We start from the raw sequence: 15,747 nt of genomic DNA, 5'->3' as shown, positions 1-15,747 counted from the left end.
TGGTTTGCTTTATTTTTTAAGTACCCAGTGTTTCATATCCCTTGTCTATCACATGGAAGACTGGAAGTAATTCCTTTGGCAAAAACATCCCTATGAACTGCTAAGAAAGGACTCTGGGAAGCAGCAATGGAAACACAGACATCGAGAATAGACTTATTGTCACGGCTGGGGGGTTGGGGAGAAGGAGAGGGTGGGAGTTATGGAGAAAGTAACACAGAAACATACATTAACATGTGTGAAATAGATAGCCAATGGCAAGTATGACTCAGGGAACTCAAAATGGGGCTCCATAACAACCTAGAGGGGTGGGATGGGGAGGGAGGTGGGAGGGATGTTCAAGTGGGAGGGGACATGGTAAATCTGTCTGATTCATGTAGATGTTTGATAGAAACCAGTGCAATACTGTAAAGCAATTATCCTTCAATTAAAAATAAATACTGCCCCCCCCCAAAAAAAGGACTCTGGGAGTCTTGAGTGGAATAATTTACATATTAGGAGTATTTTAACCTAAGAAGGGAAGTGAAAGCAAAGAAAAGAGAAGTGAGCAACTCCAATCATTGCCTGCTTGGCTATATTAACTGTTTTTTCTTTTTCTTTAAAAAAAAAAAAAAATCATAATTTCATTTGCTTGTCCTAAAATTTTAATTATCTTTATACTTTGTTATGCATGATTTGTCAGCTTTTAAAAGGTATGTGAACTTAACGGTTTGGTTTTTTGATTTAAGACAACTTGTGGGCACATGCTCTTTTTTTTCCTCTGACAAAACTGTAGTAAATCTGTGACTTACAAATTATTTAGACCCTTTCCTGTGGTGATTAAAATACTTTTGATTGTGATAATGCCAGGTGAATGGGTTTTAGAAGCACAAGCAGCAACCCTGAGCTACAATTTCTTGTGTAGATGGAGATTCAAGGCCTAGTGAGGGCCAGTGACTTGCTGAGAACTCAGATACCCAGGCCTAGTCTCTTCTGGTACCAAGTTCCTTACCCTCCCCTTTCTGCCCTGGCTGCTGTAAAGACTTTCCATTGGGAGGTGATTACATTGATTTATTCACTAGATGTGATAGGCTCATTGCCTCGTTACATTATAGTCAGTTTTTTACACACAGAGTTATGTTTCATATGCAGGATAGGAGTTTGCTGTTTTACCTGAAGATAGGAGCCTCTTACCTGCAGATCCAATCTTTTCATTGCCCTGCTTTCCTATAGCCTGTGACAGGTCTTCTAAAATTCACTGCTGGTTAGTGTTCTCCTGCTGCTGAAGTCAGCAGGTATGGGAAGGCATAGATCTCATTAAGAAAAGGTCCCTTGTCTGCGCAGGGAGAATCCTTTCTCTGACTCGGCAGTCTCTGGGGGAAGGCACCAAGGGACACAGCTTGAGGGTGGGCCCTGTCTTTCTCTTCATCCCAGCCTAGGCTGTTACACCAACCTGTGATATCCCTTCCCACCACACTCCCATCTCTTGGTATGGCTGGCTGTTATTTATCCTTAAAGCTTTAGGTTAGATGTTGCCTTTCCCACGAAATTTTCTCTGACCCCTGAAGCTGGTTGGTTATTTGTGCCTGTAAGGTTCTTTAGCACTGGCTTCTTACCTCTGTAGTGGCATGTATTTGTATTGTTATTGGGTCTTTACTTGCCTTTTATCCTCTTCTAAATTGAGGTCCTTGAGGGCTTGCATGTGTTGTGTATGTATGTGTTTAACTGCCATTTAGTGAATACTGGTTGAACGTATGATTGAAAACATAGGTGAAGAAATCGAGGGTTGAGGGAGTCATGGATGAAATATTGAGCCCAGTGTCAGCATCAGGGACATTCTGACTTGCTAATGTGAAGGGAACTTGCCAATCGCAAGGAACAATATAGACAAGACCACCCCCCCCCCGCCCCTGACACTGCAGCACTTAGCATTGCTCTCTGGGTTTCCAGGCTTCTCACAATAATTTTATGTTGGAAAAGAATTTCAGTTTAAAAAAAAAGAATTCCCCCAAACCATTTGGCAGCAAGTGAGTAAACAGTGGATCAAGAATTAAACTTTTATGTCTAGATTGCTTCTTTAATACTTGAACCTAATGAATTTTTTATTCAGATGGAAGAACTTGTCTCATTCGGGGATCATTCTTGCAGCTTTAATTTCCTGACTTAGGTTGGGATATGAGTGAAAGAAAATTGTCACCTTGCAAAAGAGGGATTTCACAAGAGTTCCCTTCACCTTATGGAACCATCCATTTCAGCTCCATTTTTGAATTCTGGTTTTAAGTACTAAGAGCCCCAAATGAATTTTTATTTTAGCCCTCGAGGCCAGTTTTAGAGCAAATATAATTTAGTTAAGCCAATTTTACAATTATCGGAAAGGATGTAGTTAATAGACTTACACAGTAAATCCCCATTATAAAAGCATGCTCTTATATCATGAGATTTTGTCTGTGCCACAGATAAAACTATATTTCTTATTCTTAACACATTTCTCTTTTCCTCAGCAGGCATGAGGCTTATCCTGGTTCCTCAGTATTATGAGGGACCCTGCTGTTGTCACTGTTCATCTTGCCCAGCGCAGGTGGCCGTCAGCAGACAAAGGCTCTAGAGCAGTGGGTAGACAGCCAGTCCCCACAAAGAAGAGGTGGGGGGCAAACAAGAGTGAGACTCCTGCCTGGCCCGGCAGCCTCCCGCCTAGATGTTAGGGATCTCTGCGCCCTGCCCCTTTTCTGTTCAAGTTCGCTTCTGAAGTCACTGCTCCTTTTTTTTTTGGAGGGGGCCAGATATGTCGCATAGTGGTTTCTGGATGAAAACGACTGAGATACTGTTTGTCTCCGTCTATGTTACTGTAACTCCAACAACTTAACAGCTGTAGTCTTATAGCCAAACTGGTATCTACCTCCTTTCCATTTGATTTTCTAAACAGTATTGTAAATCGAGCATTTCCCAAATTCCTCTTCCTTGGCAATTTTTGTTCAGTTTCACAATTTTACAGACACATAGACAATCAGATGATTTACTTACCTCACAGCAAAGAAGTTGAGTCCAGATAACCAAAGTGATAAATAATTCTAGTTAGAATAGATCTTAACTGGCAATGAAAGAGTTGCCTAAAGATATTAAAGATTCTTTCACATAGAGGATCTTAGGATAAGGCTTCTTATGGCAGTGAAAGCACTCCTAGACCCCCTAAAATCCCAGGTCAGGAGTTTGTGGGGTGACGTTTCACTCACTGCCTGGAGAGTCATTCAGGGTCCCTGGGCACAACTGGTTGAGTGGAACTCTGGTTATTGTGATGTACTGGGCTGCCCCCTACAGAGTCTGGTCTCACAGTTAAAGGAGATAGTATGTGTAGAGAGAGATGAATTTCTAGGGGAAGATGTCTAGTAATATGGTGAAATAGCAGTTTAGAAGAAAAAGGTAGTGTGGAGAGTCAAGACTGGTAAAGAAATGAGAGGTGTGTTATCGAGTTACTTAAATATCCAACCTCGTGTACTAGTGTGTGTGATGGAGGCTTTTAGTATCTGTATTCTAAAAAGTAACTACGTGTCTATAGGTTGAACGTTATTGGTTTTAAAAGAGTTACTTAGGATTTTAAAGAAAAAAATTATCTCTGTCATTACTCTTATCTATATTACGAGGTAAAGAGTCATCAGGCAGAGGTCTAAGTGCTTTCCATGGGATCATAGAATTTAATCATCATGCCAACAGCAAAGTATGTTGACACAATAGTAGTTTCGATGGTGTAACCCAGGGATATTTACTCAGATTCTCAGATTGTGAGATTGTGTTGTGCTTTTTCTCTACTATGGTATTGTCCTTTCTTTCAGTAAGTTTTGCTGAGGTTGGTCCTACTTAGTAGAGAATAGTCAAAGTAGTCATTCAATCTGTAGCAAAAAAAATCTTCTGAGGAAATAGAACTTCCTGTCCTATCCCTGTTTCTCACCAATGAGTTGGTATTCCCCAGGAAAGGTTTTGTAGCTGGATTCTGTCAGCCTGTAAATTTAATTTTGCAAGGGAGATTGCTGCCATTCAATGAGCCAAAGACTTTGAAGCACTCAAGAATGGGTGTATCCAAACGGTCAGAAAACGTGTGTGAGTATGCCCAACCTCATAAGTAATCAGGGAACTAAAAATTGAAACTGTCATAAGGATGTTACTACCCACACACCAAAGTGGCCGCAGTGAATAAGACTAATAAGAAGTGTTGGCGAGGGTATGGAGCAACCAGGAACTCTTGGGCATGGCCAGTGGGAACTTAAATTTGGCAGACAGCTGGATATTAAGTACTAAGATGAAGATGCATACACCTGTGACTCAGATTCCACTCCTTGGTAGAAATGCATGTTCCCGTGTACCAGGAGATGATAGAAAAGAGTGTTCATAGGAGCGTTATTTCTAATCGCTCCAAATTAGGAACCACCCACATGTTCAGCAACTGTAGAGTTGATAAATCAGTTGTGTAAACAGTTTTCTGCCTTTCACAATCAAAATGGATCATACAGGAGATGCATGTAACAGAATGGACAAATGTAGTGTACATGGTGTGAAGCGAGAAAAGCCAGACACAAAGGAATTCATACTGTACGATTTTATTTGTATGAATTTCAGAAAGTAGGCCCGGAGAAGGCAATGGCAAAGCCTGGTGGGCTGCAGTCCATGGGGTCGCTAAGAGTTGGACAGGACTGAGTGACTTCACTTTCACTTTTCACTTTCATGCATTGGAGAAGGAAATGGCAACCCACTCCAGCGTTCTTGCCTGGAGAATACCAGGGACGGGGGAGCCTGGTGGGCTGCCGTCTATGGGGTCGCCCAGAGTCGGACATGACTGAAGTGACTTAGCAGCAGCAGCAGCAGCAGCAGAAAATAGGCCAAACTGAAATAAAGCATTTAGGGATTCACACATAGGCAGTAAAACTCACCAAAAGGTTTGTGGGTTGTGGGAGCCTGTTTTTAGAGGTGGGAGTTGGAGGTGTCTCTGGTTCTCTCTCTCTTTCACAAGTGTGTTGTTATTCACCCCTTGATTGGATGCTCATCTCTATTATTCACATTTTGGGTCTGTCTTGTTGACAAGGACCTGATCCATCTATCTTCACATGTCTCAGAGCACCTAGCACCATGCTTAGCACAAAACAGATCTCAATAAATAGGCTTTCTGACTTCACTAGCATGCGTGTATTTCTTTTTCTGTAAGAAAGAAAACCATGTCCCTCCAAAATGAATGTATAATATTTCTAAATAGATATGATCACAAAAACATATCAAGCAAAAAAAATGAGGCAAGAGATAGAGTTGGTTGAGAAAAGGCCCTGGGGTGGATGTGTTTTCGCAAGATAAGCACTCACAGTGTATCAGAGAACTTATTACAGTTTATTTAATGTAGCAGAACTTGAATTGCCTGTGTTCTGCTGCTGCCCCATACTGGTTGACCTTGAAGGCTGCTTTGACACGAATACTTTGCCTCTACTGCCACCTACAGGTGACAGCCAGCCATGGCGCTCTTCTTCCCATGATTTGAAGCCTCAGGGAGATTGAAATCAGTGTTTTCAAAAGCTTTTATTTGGTACAAGATAATTCTGATCTTTGTGTGCTATGTTAATTTATCAGTATTTCTACATTATTCAGTATTATGTAGGAGACATATCCTCATTTCTCTAAAATGTTTTGGCTTAGAGATCTTTCCTGGGAAGCATCCTGTTGTTTTTAGGAAACTGTTTTCCTCTATAGGACTTTGCGTTCCTGGGCTAGGACTTGGAGAAGATTCCGCTTTAAATGTTGTTTGTGCCCGATATGCTAGTAAGAGTCAGGCATAAAGGCGACCTTGGAACAAATTTGATATGGCTTAAAAATTTTAAATGGTGGTATAATGTACACAACATAAAATTTACTGTCTAAACCGTTTTTAAGGTACAGTCAGTAGTGTTATGTACATTCACATTGTTGCCCAGCCAATCTCCAGAACTTCTTTCCTCTTCCCAAACTGAAACTCTGTGCTCGTTAAACGGCTTCCTTACCCGCTCCCCCAGCCCCTGGCCGCTTCCGTTCTGCTCTGTCTCTGTGAATTCGCCTCCTCTTGTGCCTCGTGTAAGTGAATATCCTTTGTGATTGGCTTAATTCACTTCGCATAATGTTCTCAAGGTCTGTTCGAGTTGGAACATGTGTCACAGTGTTCTTCTTTTTTAAGGATGAGTAATATTCAGTTGACATACTCCTTTTCCTATTTGGAACCAGCCTGTTGTTCCATGTCCAGTTCTAACTGTTGCTTCCTGACCTGCATACAGATTTCTCAAGAGGCAGGTCAGGTGGTCTGGTATTCCCATCTCTTTCAGAATTTTCCACAGTTTATTGTGATCCACACAGTCAAAGGCTTTGGCATAGTCAATAAAGCAGAAATAGATGTTTTTCTGGAACTCTCTTGCTCTTTCCATGATCCAGCAGATGTTGGCAATTTGATCTCTGGTTCCTCTGCCTTTTCTAAAACACAAGCTGGAATCAAGATTTCCGGGAGAAATATTAATAACCTCAGATATGCAGATGACACCACCCTTATGGCAGAAAGTGAAGAGGAACTAAAAAGCCTCTTGATGAAAGTGAAAGTGGAGGGTGAAAAAGTTGGCTTAAAGCTCAACATTCAGAAAATGAAGATCATGGTATCCGGTCCCATCACTTCATGGGAAATAGATGGGGAAACAGTGGAAACAGTGTCAGACTTTATTTTTTGGGGCTCCAAAATCACTGCAGATGGTGACTGTAGCCATGAAATTAAAAGACGCTTACTCCTTGGAAGGAAAGTTATGACCAACCTAGATAGCATATTCAAAAGCAGAGACATTACTTTGCCAACAAAGGTCCGTCTAGTCAAGGCTATGGTTTTTCCTGTGGTCATGTATGGATGTGAGAGTTGGACTGTGAAGAAGGCTGAGCGCCGAAGAATTGATGCTTTTGAACTGTGGTGTTGGAGAAGACTCTTCAGAGTCCCTTGGACTGCAAGGAGATCCAACCAGTCCATTCTGAAGGAGATCAGCCCTGGGGTTTCTTCGGAAGGAATGATGCTAAAGCTGAAACTCCAGTACTTTGGCCACCTCATGCGAAGAGATGACTCATTGGAAAAGACTCTGATGCTGGGAGGGATTGGGGGCAGGAGGAGAAGGGGACGACAGAGGATGAGATGGCTGGATGGCATCCCCGACTCAATGGATGTGAGTCTGAGTGAACTCCGGGAGTTGGTGATGGACAGGGAGGCCTGGTATGCTGCGATTCATGGGCTCGAAAAGAGTCGGACACGACTGAGCGACTGAACTGAACTGAATATTCAGTTATATGGATGTATTTCTTTTCCTGGAGAAAGGAAAGGCTACCTATTCCAGTATTCTGACCTGGAGAATTCCATGGACTGTATAGTCCATAGGGGTTGCAAAGGGTCGGACATGACTGAGCAACTTTCACTTTCACTTTATTCATTGAAAGGACTGATGCTGAAGCTCGAATACTTTGGCCACCTGATGCGAAGAGCCAACACATTGGAAAAGACCCTGATCCTGGGAAAGATTGAAAGCAAAAGAAGAGGGTGGCAGAGGATGAGATGATTAGATAGCATCACTAACTCAGTACATGAATTTGAGCTAACCTTGGGAGATAGTGGAGGACAGAGGATCCTGACGTGCTGCAGTCCATGGAGTCAGAAAGAGTTGGACATGACTTAGCAAGTGAATGGCAACAGAGTTTTATTTGTCCCTAAAGCTCAGCATCTGGCTGTCTGTGGACTATTTTAAGGGCTCAGTAATATGAGATTATCTACCATTATTAAGTCTTTACCTGCCAGGCAGATATTATAAACATATATAAAGAAATGAGGCCCCAATGAGATGAGTGTAAGAAAATCAGAGTTTTAAAAAATAAATTTAATTTCTTTAATTATTTTAATTGATAAACTATTGTGACAAAGTTCTGACTTGTTTTATTCCACGATAATTACTTTGATTGTGTGTGTATGTTTGCCATAAATTCTGGGTCATTCTGCCTACTGGGTAATGCAGCACTGATAAAGAATAAATTAAATGAGTGAATGTGGCTGTTGGGTTTTTGTCTCAGTTTGCTGTATCCTTTTGTTTTCCTGTGAGTATTGCCCTCTTGTTAGACTCTGTGTCCTGACAACCTCTCCGAGGCACCCCCTTCCCCTCCTGCCCCTCTTCTGACTAGTGCTTTGCTTTTTTCTTGGTGTGTAGTAAGCACTGTTGGAGAAGGCAATGGCACCCCACTCCAGTACTCTTGCCTGGAAAATCCCATGGGCAGAGGTGCCTGGTGGGCTGCAGTCCATGGGGTCGCGAAGAGTCGGACACGACTGAGCGACTTCACTTTCACTTTTCAAAGCTTTCATGCATTGGAGAAGGAAATGGCAACCTACTCCAGTGTTCTTGCCTGGAGAATCCCAGGGACGTTGGGCTGCCGTCCATGGGGTCGCACAGAGTCGGACACGACTGAAGTGACTTAGCAGTAGCAGTATGGATGTATTACGTGTTATGTATCCACTCATCTGGTAATGGATACTTGGTGTGCTTCCATGTTTTGGCTCTTGTGACTAATGGGAGTACAGATGTCTCTTTGAGACCCTGCTTCAGTTCTTTTGGGTATACAATTGGAAGTGAAATTGCTGGATCATGTGGCAATGCTATTTTTAATTTTTTAAGGAACCACCATACTATTTTCCATAGCAGCCATTCCATTTTACATTCCCAGCCACAAGGCACAAGGGTTCCAGTTTCTCCGCGTCTTTGCCAACATTTATTTTCTGTTTTTTTTTGTTTTGATAGTAGCCATCCTGATGGGTTTGAGGTGGTATCTCATTGAGGTTTTGATTCTGTTTCCTGATGATATTGAGCATCTTTTCATGTGCTTATTGCTCATTTGTATACCTTCTTTGCAGAAATTCAAGTCCTATGTCCATTTTTAATCAGTTTTTTTGTTGTTATTAACTTCTAGGAGTTCTTTATATTTTCTGGGTATAATCCTTTATCAGATACTATGATTTGCAAATATTTTCTTTTATTCCATAGACTGCCTTAACTCTGCTTGCGTCCTTTGATGTAAGACAGTGTTTTTGGCATAGTTTTAGGTCCATCCAGTTATATTCTCATGATAAGGATGAATTGAAAAGCTTTAAAAATTTTAATGTTAAGCTAGGGTAGGGTAGATTTTCCTCCATTTGTCCTTTAGAGACTTTCCCCAGTGACTTAATCTGACGAGTATTTGTCTCCAGTCCTCAATGCCTTTCCTTCATCTAGCAGGGTGTAAAAGCTGGGTGAGCAGAAGCAAGCCGTATCCCAGAGTTGGCTCACACAGAGCCTTCCACTTGCAAGTGCTTCTCTCTTACACTCTGGAAATTGCCTGTATTATTGTAATAATATGAAAATGAAAGAACAGCATTTACCTTTCTGTAATGTTCTCATTCCCTGCTTAGCCTGATAAATATGTATCAATGATTGCTTTGAAAATAAGAGCATGTTTGCTCATGAAATTTGCAAATTACAAAAGCTTCGGGAGATACGTTAGGAATAGCAGAGCAGAGAAAATCCAGTGGTGGCTCCGTGGTAAAGAACCCGCCTGCAGTGCAGGAGATGCAGGTTCAATCCCTGGGTCAGAAAGAACCCCTGCAGGAGGAAATGGCAACCCACCCCAGTCTGCTTGCCTGGGAAATCCCACGGAAGAGGAGCCTGGCAGGCTACAGTCCATGGGGTCACAAAGCCCGTGAGACGGTGCTGCGATGTGCCTGCCGGCGGACCTGGACATGCTTGTGGATGGTGTAGGTAGTCGGACAACATGCGCAGCCCTGGCGGTCCCTGTCTGCGTCAGGACGGGAGGGGCAACTGTGGACGCAGGCCGTGCTGATCCTGGAGAGGAGAAGGGCAGAACAGGCTTCAGCTGTCAGAGAGGCTGCTCGAGGAAAGAGGAGTTAAATGGGACACGTAGGGCACAGGCAGGGGTGGGTGATGATGAGCCTACAGCAATGCTGCCGGAAGTTACTGAACTTGGTAAGGGCTAGCTCGGAGGCACCGTCTGTCTCCAGGCAAAGTGACTCCCATGGGAGGTGCTGACTTGCTGACACGAAGACTCTCAAGCAGAGGCTGGAAAAGCAGCAGGCAGGGATGTCCAGGAAACCCACAGGTTGGGTAGGTGGCAGGAGTGAAATTCCCATGAAAGCCCTTGAAACTCTGAGCATCTCTGCTCCTGTATCTTCTTTGCGGTGGGATCCACTGGTCGGCTTGGAGACCTGGAGACGTTAATAGGAGTCCAGCAGAGGGACAGGCGTTTCCCACGAGGATCTCTGCAGCCCAGCGGTGTCCAGCGACCTTGTCCTCCTGTCCTCTCAGTAACAGTATATGCATCCGTGAGGGGTGAATGGATAAAGAAAGCATGCTGTGTACGCATACACACACACACACACAACACACACAGTGACGTTGTCCTCCTTTCCTCTCAGCAACAAAGATATACGTGTCCATCAGTGGGTGAATGGATAAAGAAAGTGTGGTGTGTACACACACACACACACACCCACCCCCTGGAATATTTACCCAGCTTTATAAAAAGAAGGAAGTGCTGTCCTTTGCAGCAGACTTGGAGGGTGTTACATCAAGTGAAGTAAGTCAGACAGAGAAAGACAAGCAGTGCACGGTCTCACTTATATGTGAAATCTTAAAAACATAGCTCATAGATACAGAGAACAGACTGCTAGAGGTGGGGGTGGGGGCGGTTGGCAAAATGGGTGAAGGGGATCAAAAGGTATAGAATAATTCCTGGGGATTCAGTGTGCAGCATAGTGGCCACAGTTCATACTCCTGTGTTGCGTATTTGAAAGATACTAAAGGAGTAGATCTTCAAAGTTCTCATCAGGCATCCAGGATTGGTGGCCACACAGAGACTGAGGGAGAGTGCGGAGTGGCTGGCCGGCTTGGAGACAGCGCGGAGCTCCGCATCCTTTCGCTGTGTCTTGCCCCGCGCATCTCTTCCATCTGACTGGTCTTCAGTGGGTGAACGGATAAAGAATGTGTGCACACACACAGAGCAACCTTGTCCTCCTGTCCTATCAGTAACAAATACATGCGCATCATCAGTGTGTGAATGGATAAAGCAAGCATGGTGTGTACACACACACACACACACACAGCAACCTTGTCCTCCTGTCCTCTCAATAACAAAGATACATGCGTCCATCAGTGGGTGAGGGGATAAAGAAAACGTGCTGTGTACACACGTGCAGAGTGACCTCATCTTCCTGTCTTCTCAGTAACAACGAGTTATGTCCTCTTACAATATGTCCTCTTATAATAAACTGGTAATCTAGCTAGAGAAAAAAACAACACAAACGACCTCATCACAAGCAAAAAGTTTTGTGACTTTGTAAACAGTGAAGGATGTTAACTAGACTTACTGTGAGCATCATTTTGCAATATATACACATCCTGAATCATTATGTTGTACACCTGAAACTAATCTTTTATGTCAATTTTACTCAATAAATATAACAAGGACATAATTCCCTGCAGTAGGTTCTTATACTAGTGAAATAAGCTATTTGTAAAATGAGTTTTTCTGTATCATCTAAATGATTGATTTTGCTCATGAACAAAGAATATTTTTATATTTTTGAAGTATTTCCAGAAAATACTTTATAAATACTTAAGGAGAACCAGAGTGAAAAAGAATCTTAATAATTATTTTTAATCAATTTTAATCAAGTTAAATGTCAGATGACAAGACCTAAATAGTGAGTTGGTCGGGTGACATCTTTGAAACATTTGCAAAATAAAATATTCAGAGTGATTTATATTTTTCACATATTACTAACAGTTCTTATAGAACTTTAGTATGAACGATTTAAGCTTCCTTGTGAGGGATATTTTCCCCTTTCTGAGAGCGAGCAGCACATCGGCAGTTTGATTGGCTTTGCCTGCAGTCACATTGTGAACCATTAGATGGCAGTGTTAGGCAGAACCTGATGCATCTACTCTGCTGCTGCCAAGTCGCATCAGTCGTGTCCGGCTCTGTGCGACCCCATAGACGGCAGCCCACCAGGCTCCCCCGTCCCCGGGATTCTCCAGGCAAGAACACTGGAGTGGGTTGCCATTTCCTTCTCCAATGCATGAAAGTGAAAAGTGAAAGTGAAGTCGCTCAGTCGTGTCCAACTCTTCGTGACCCCATGGACTGCAGCCTACCAGGCTCCTCCATCCATGGGATTTTCTAGGCAAGAGTACTGGAAGGCGATGGGGTGCCATCGCCTTCTCCAAAGGTGTGAAATGGGGCTCAAATTGTGAAATCGTTTTGTAATCAAAAGATACGAGAGATTTTATAGTTTATACAAACAACTTGAGCAGTTTGGATAACCTTTGACTATCTTCAGAGCCTATATACTGTAGTCAGAATTTTAAAATGGTATTATGTATATGTGTTTTATTTATTACTAAATTACATGGCACGTAATTTCAGACACTGTTGGTATAACAATTGTGAAAGTCCTGTGATAAAAACATAAGAATAATTTTAGGTTCTGATTATGAGTGGGCTCAAAATTGCACAATTCCAAGTTTATAACTATTCAAGGTGAAGTAATACCCTTCTTGGCCCCAATACTTATCTTAAGGAAAAAAACATACTGTCATCTGGGATAAACAAAGCGAATTATAAGGAGAGATTTTTGTCAAAAGGATATAGTCATACTATTTTATGTTTTGTATCTCTGAAGTCTTTTATGAGCCACAAACTATATTTTTATCAGAACGCACATGTGTGTAAATACTAATAAGAAGACACTTGGAATTTAGCAGAGGTGATAATATGATGCCATGTTATAGTCATTGGCTTCCCAGGTGGCTCAGTGGTAAAGAATCCGCCTGCCAATGCAGGAGACACTGGAGATGTGATTTCAGTCTCTGGGTCAGAAAGCTCCCCTGGAGGAGGAAGTGATAACCCGCTCCAGTATTCTTGCCTGGAGAATCCCATGGACAGAGGAACCTGGTGGGCTGCAGTCCATAGGGTTGCAAAGAGTCAGACCCGACTGAGCACGCATGCAATTGTTACAGTAATCAGCTTTTGTCTTCCCAAAGAGTGGATCTTAGCTGATTCTTGGGCACAGAATGGAGTGATGGATGCTAGCATTTCTGTATTAATATCCAACGGTATAGGTATCAACAACAAGTAGAATATTCTCAAAGCTCATGAACTTAAGAAGTAGGAGGTAAGAGTTTGTACTTAAGAAGAACTATATAGTTTCTGTATATGTAGAAATTGATGGTGTGGACATACATATGACTTCTCAGGAAAGATAAAAATAAGGAACAGGAAGCTGAACTATGAAGGGTGCTTTTTACTATACTGTGTACTTTTAATACCTTAGAAAGTGTACTGATGTTTTATGTAAGTTATTTTTTGAAAAGTCAGTTGTAGTCATTTTTTAGGATGTGAAGGAGGAATTTGCACAGTAAGGAAAAGAATACCTTGACACTCCCTTGTATAAGGTAACGACCAAGTCGTGTTTGAGGGTGCATTTGCGCATGCATGAGTGAATGAGAATTCTGCCTCATGTCTTACAAGAACGGTCCACTTCCTCTGATTTCCCCATCTCTTCGTTCAACACATATTTATTGAGAACCTGCTTTGTGGTACATAGTATATGTTTTGGGCTCTGACGATCCTGCACTGATCAAAACAGATACAAGTCTTTCTCATTGACTTTATGTTGTAATCTGGGATAGAAGGCAGTAAGCAAGATAATAGAATACATCATATGACAGATGCTGATATATGCTGTGTAAAAACAAATCAGCCAGCCGGCCGGCAGGAAAAGAAACACCAGGGTATAAGCAGGGTTGCCGTTTTCAGCAGTATGGTCAGTAAAGGCCTCAGTGGATGGGTGGCAGTTGAACGGGGGTCCAGGGGAGAGCCACGTGGTGATGTGGGGGGGATGGGAGGGCTTGTATCCAGGTGCAGGGAACTGCCAGCACGAGGGTCCTCAGGTGGACGCCTGACTTGGGCATCTCTGTAGCCAGAGCAGAGGGAGCCGAGGGCAGGGAATTGTAGGAGGTGAAGTCAGGGAGGTAAGAGAGGTCACCAGGCTTTACAGGTCTTTGTACCAACTTCAGCTTTTACTTAGAGGGTGATGGGAGCCATTCATGAGTTTTTGGAAGATGGAGGCATATTGGCCTATAGTGTTGGGTTTGTTTGTTTGTTTGTTTGTTTTGTAAAAAATGGTTCCTGTTCCTTTAAAAGCACGTGTAATAGTTTTGCATGTTTGCACATTGTTCTGTTGCTTCTAGTTCTCATCTTATCAAATTCTCCCTTCGGGCAGTCTGTTGCTGTTTTGCGGTTTGTGATTTTTCATTGTGAACTCATTTTCTGTGGGTTTTGTTTGCTGCTGGAGCCCCCATGTGCCCTAGCTCATGAAAGCATTTCTGCAGGAGGACTTTGTGCTTCCTTTTGCTGGATCCCCAGGGGTTTTTGTTGTCTTGGAATAGCTTTTATGTTATTTTCTTACGTTGGAGTTCCCAAGCCGTTCAAGCAGGGTAAATCTAGACCACAAATTCAGGTGTGATATTGGCCTTGCATTGTGATTAGTTGTTGGGATTGTTTATTGGTTTTTTCCCAAGGCCTTTCGTGTAAGCTAAATGTCATAACCGCTTTCTCAGACTGAATGGAATATTTCTAGTCTTCTCTGTAAAAAGTACAGGTCTTTTAGCATCTGTGCTCAGTCCCAGGTCTTCTTGCCTGAGCAGCTTGAGGCCGTGTCGTCTGTCTTAGGCCTGAAAATTCAGCCCCCAACACCAGGGGCATGTATCTAGTACCTACCTTGGGGATCACTGAAGCAGCACATGCCGTGATTTCTATTTTTATTCAGATATTTGGGATTATTATATGGAAAGTTTTAAGCACATAAAAAAGTGTAGAAAGCACTATAAGGAACTCAGTTTCAACATCACCCAGCTCCAGTAATGGTCAACTCATGGTCATCTTGTTTTATCTGTATCTTCACTCACACTTATGTGAGTCCAGTGGACCTCTCTTTGGCGTGTTAATCCAGGAGCAGAAATGTGTGTGTGTGTTCTTATGTGTGCTCTATTGTATGCCATTGGTTTCTGTATATGTCCATGTGCCCCATACTCTAATATCTTTAAGTTATTTTGCTTTTTAGTGGAACAAGCAACTTTTTGTTCAGCTATTGCAAAATTACCCTAACTACACATGTACTTTTATTCTTCCATATAAATTTTAGAGTAAGTTAATCAGTTATCTTAAATTCAGCTGGAATTTGATACAGTATTGCTTTTATAGTTTGATTTGGGGGAGAACTGATACCTTTATCCAGTTTTCCAATCCAAGAGCGTAAAGGATCTCTCCATTTATTCGTAACATCCATGTTGTTTAATTGATTTAAAAATTTTTCTCTTATAGATCTTTTGTAGTCCTAGATTTTTGTTTTTGTTATGGTGAATGATGTTGTGTTTATGTATTATGTTTCCCAAGTGTAGCTATTTTATTGCTGGAGTAGACAACTGTCAGTGATTTTTATAAGTTGATCTTGGATTTGGCAACTATATTGAACTCTCTTATTTATTGATTGTTTATTTTTCTAGGTGGCATGGTAAGTATATGTTTTACTTTTTAAGGAACCGCCAAACTGTTTTGTTAAGTATCTGTAACATTTTGTGCTCTGATTAGCAATGTATGAAAATTCTAGTTAATACCCATCCTCGGGTCATTTAGTGTATTAATTTTTAAAGCAAG

At 42.1% G+C, this 15,747-nt stretch overlaps 1 protein-coding gene across 2 annotated transcripts in view; it reads left to right on the top strand.

Moving 5' to 3' along the window:
- The window catches only part of UBAC2 (UBA domain containing 2), a 170,310-nt gene that overhangs the window by 42,787 nt on the left and 111,776 nt on the right, over nucleotides 1–15,747 (top strand). The gene's annotated exons all lie outside the window — the stretch shown is intronic.

Source organism: Bubalus bubalis, chromosome 13 (genome assembly GCF_019923935.1).
Source record: "Bubalus bubalis isolate 160015118507 breed Murrah chromosome 13, NDDB_SH_1, whole genome shotgun sequence".
Lineage (NCBI taxonomy): Eukaryota > Metazoa > Chordata > Mammalia > Artiodactyla > Bovidae > Bubalus > Bubalus bubalis.
Note: the sequence above shows the minus strand (reverse complement) of the source record. Positions and strands in the feature narration are given on the sequence as shown.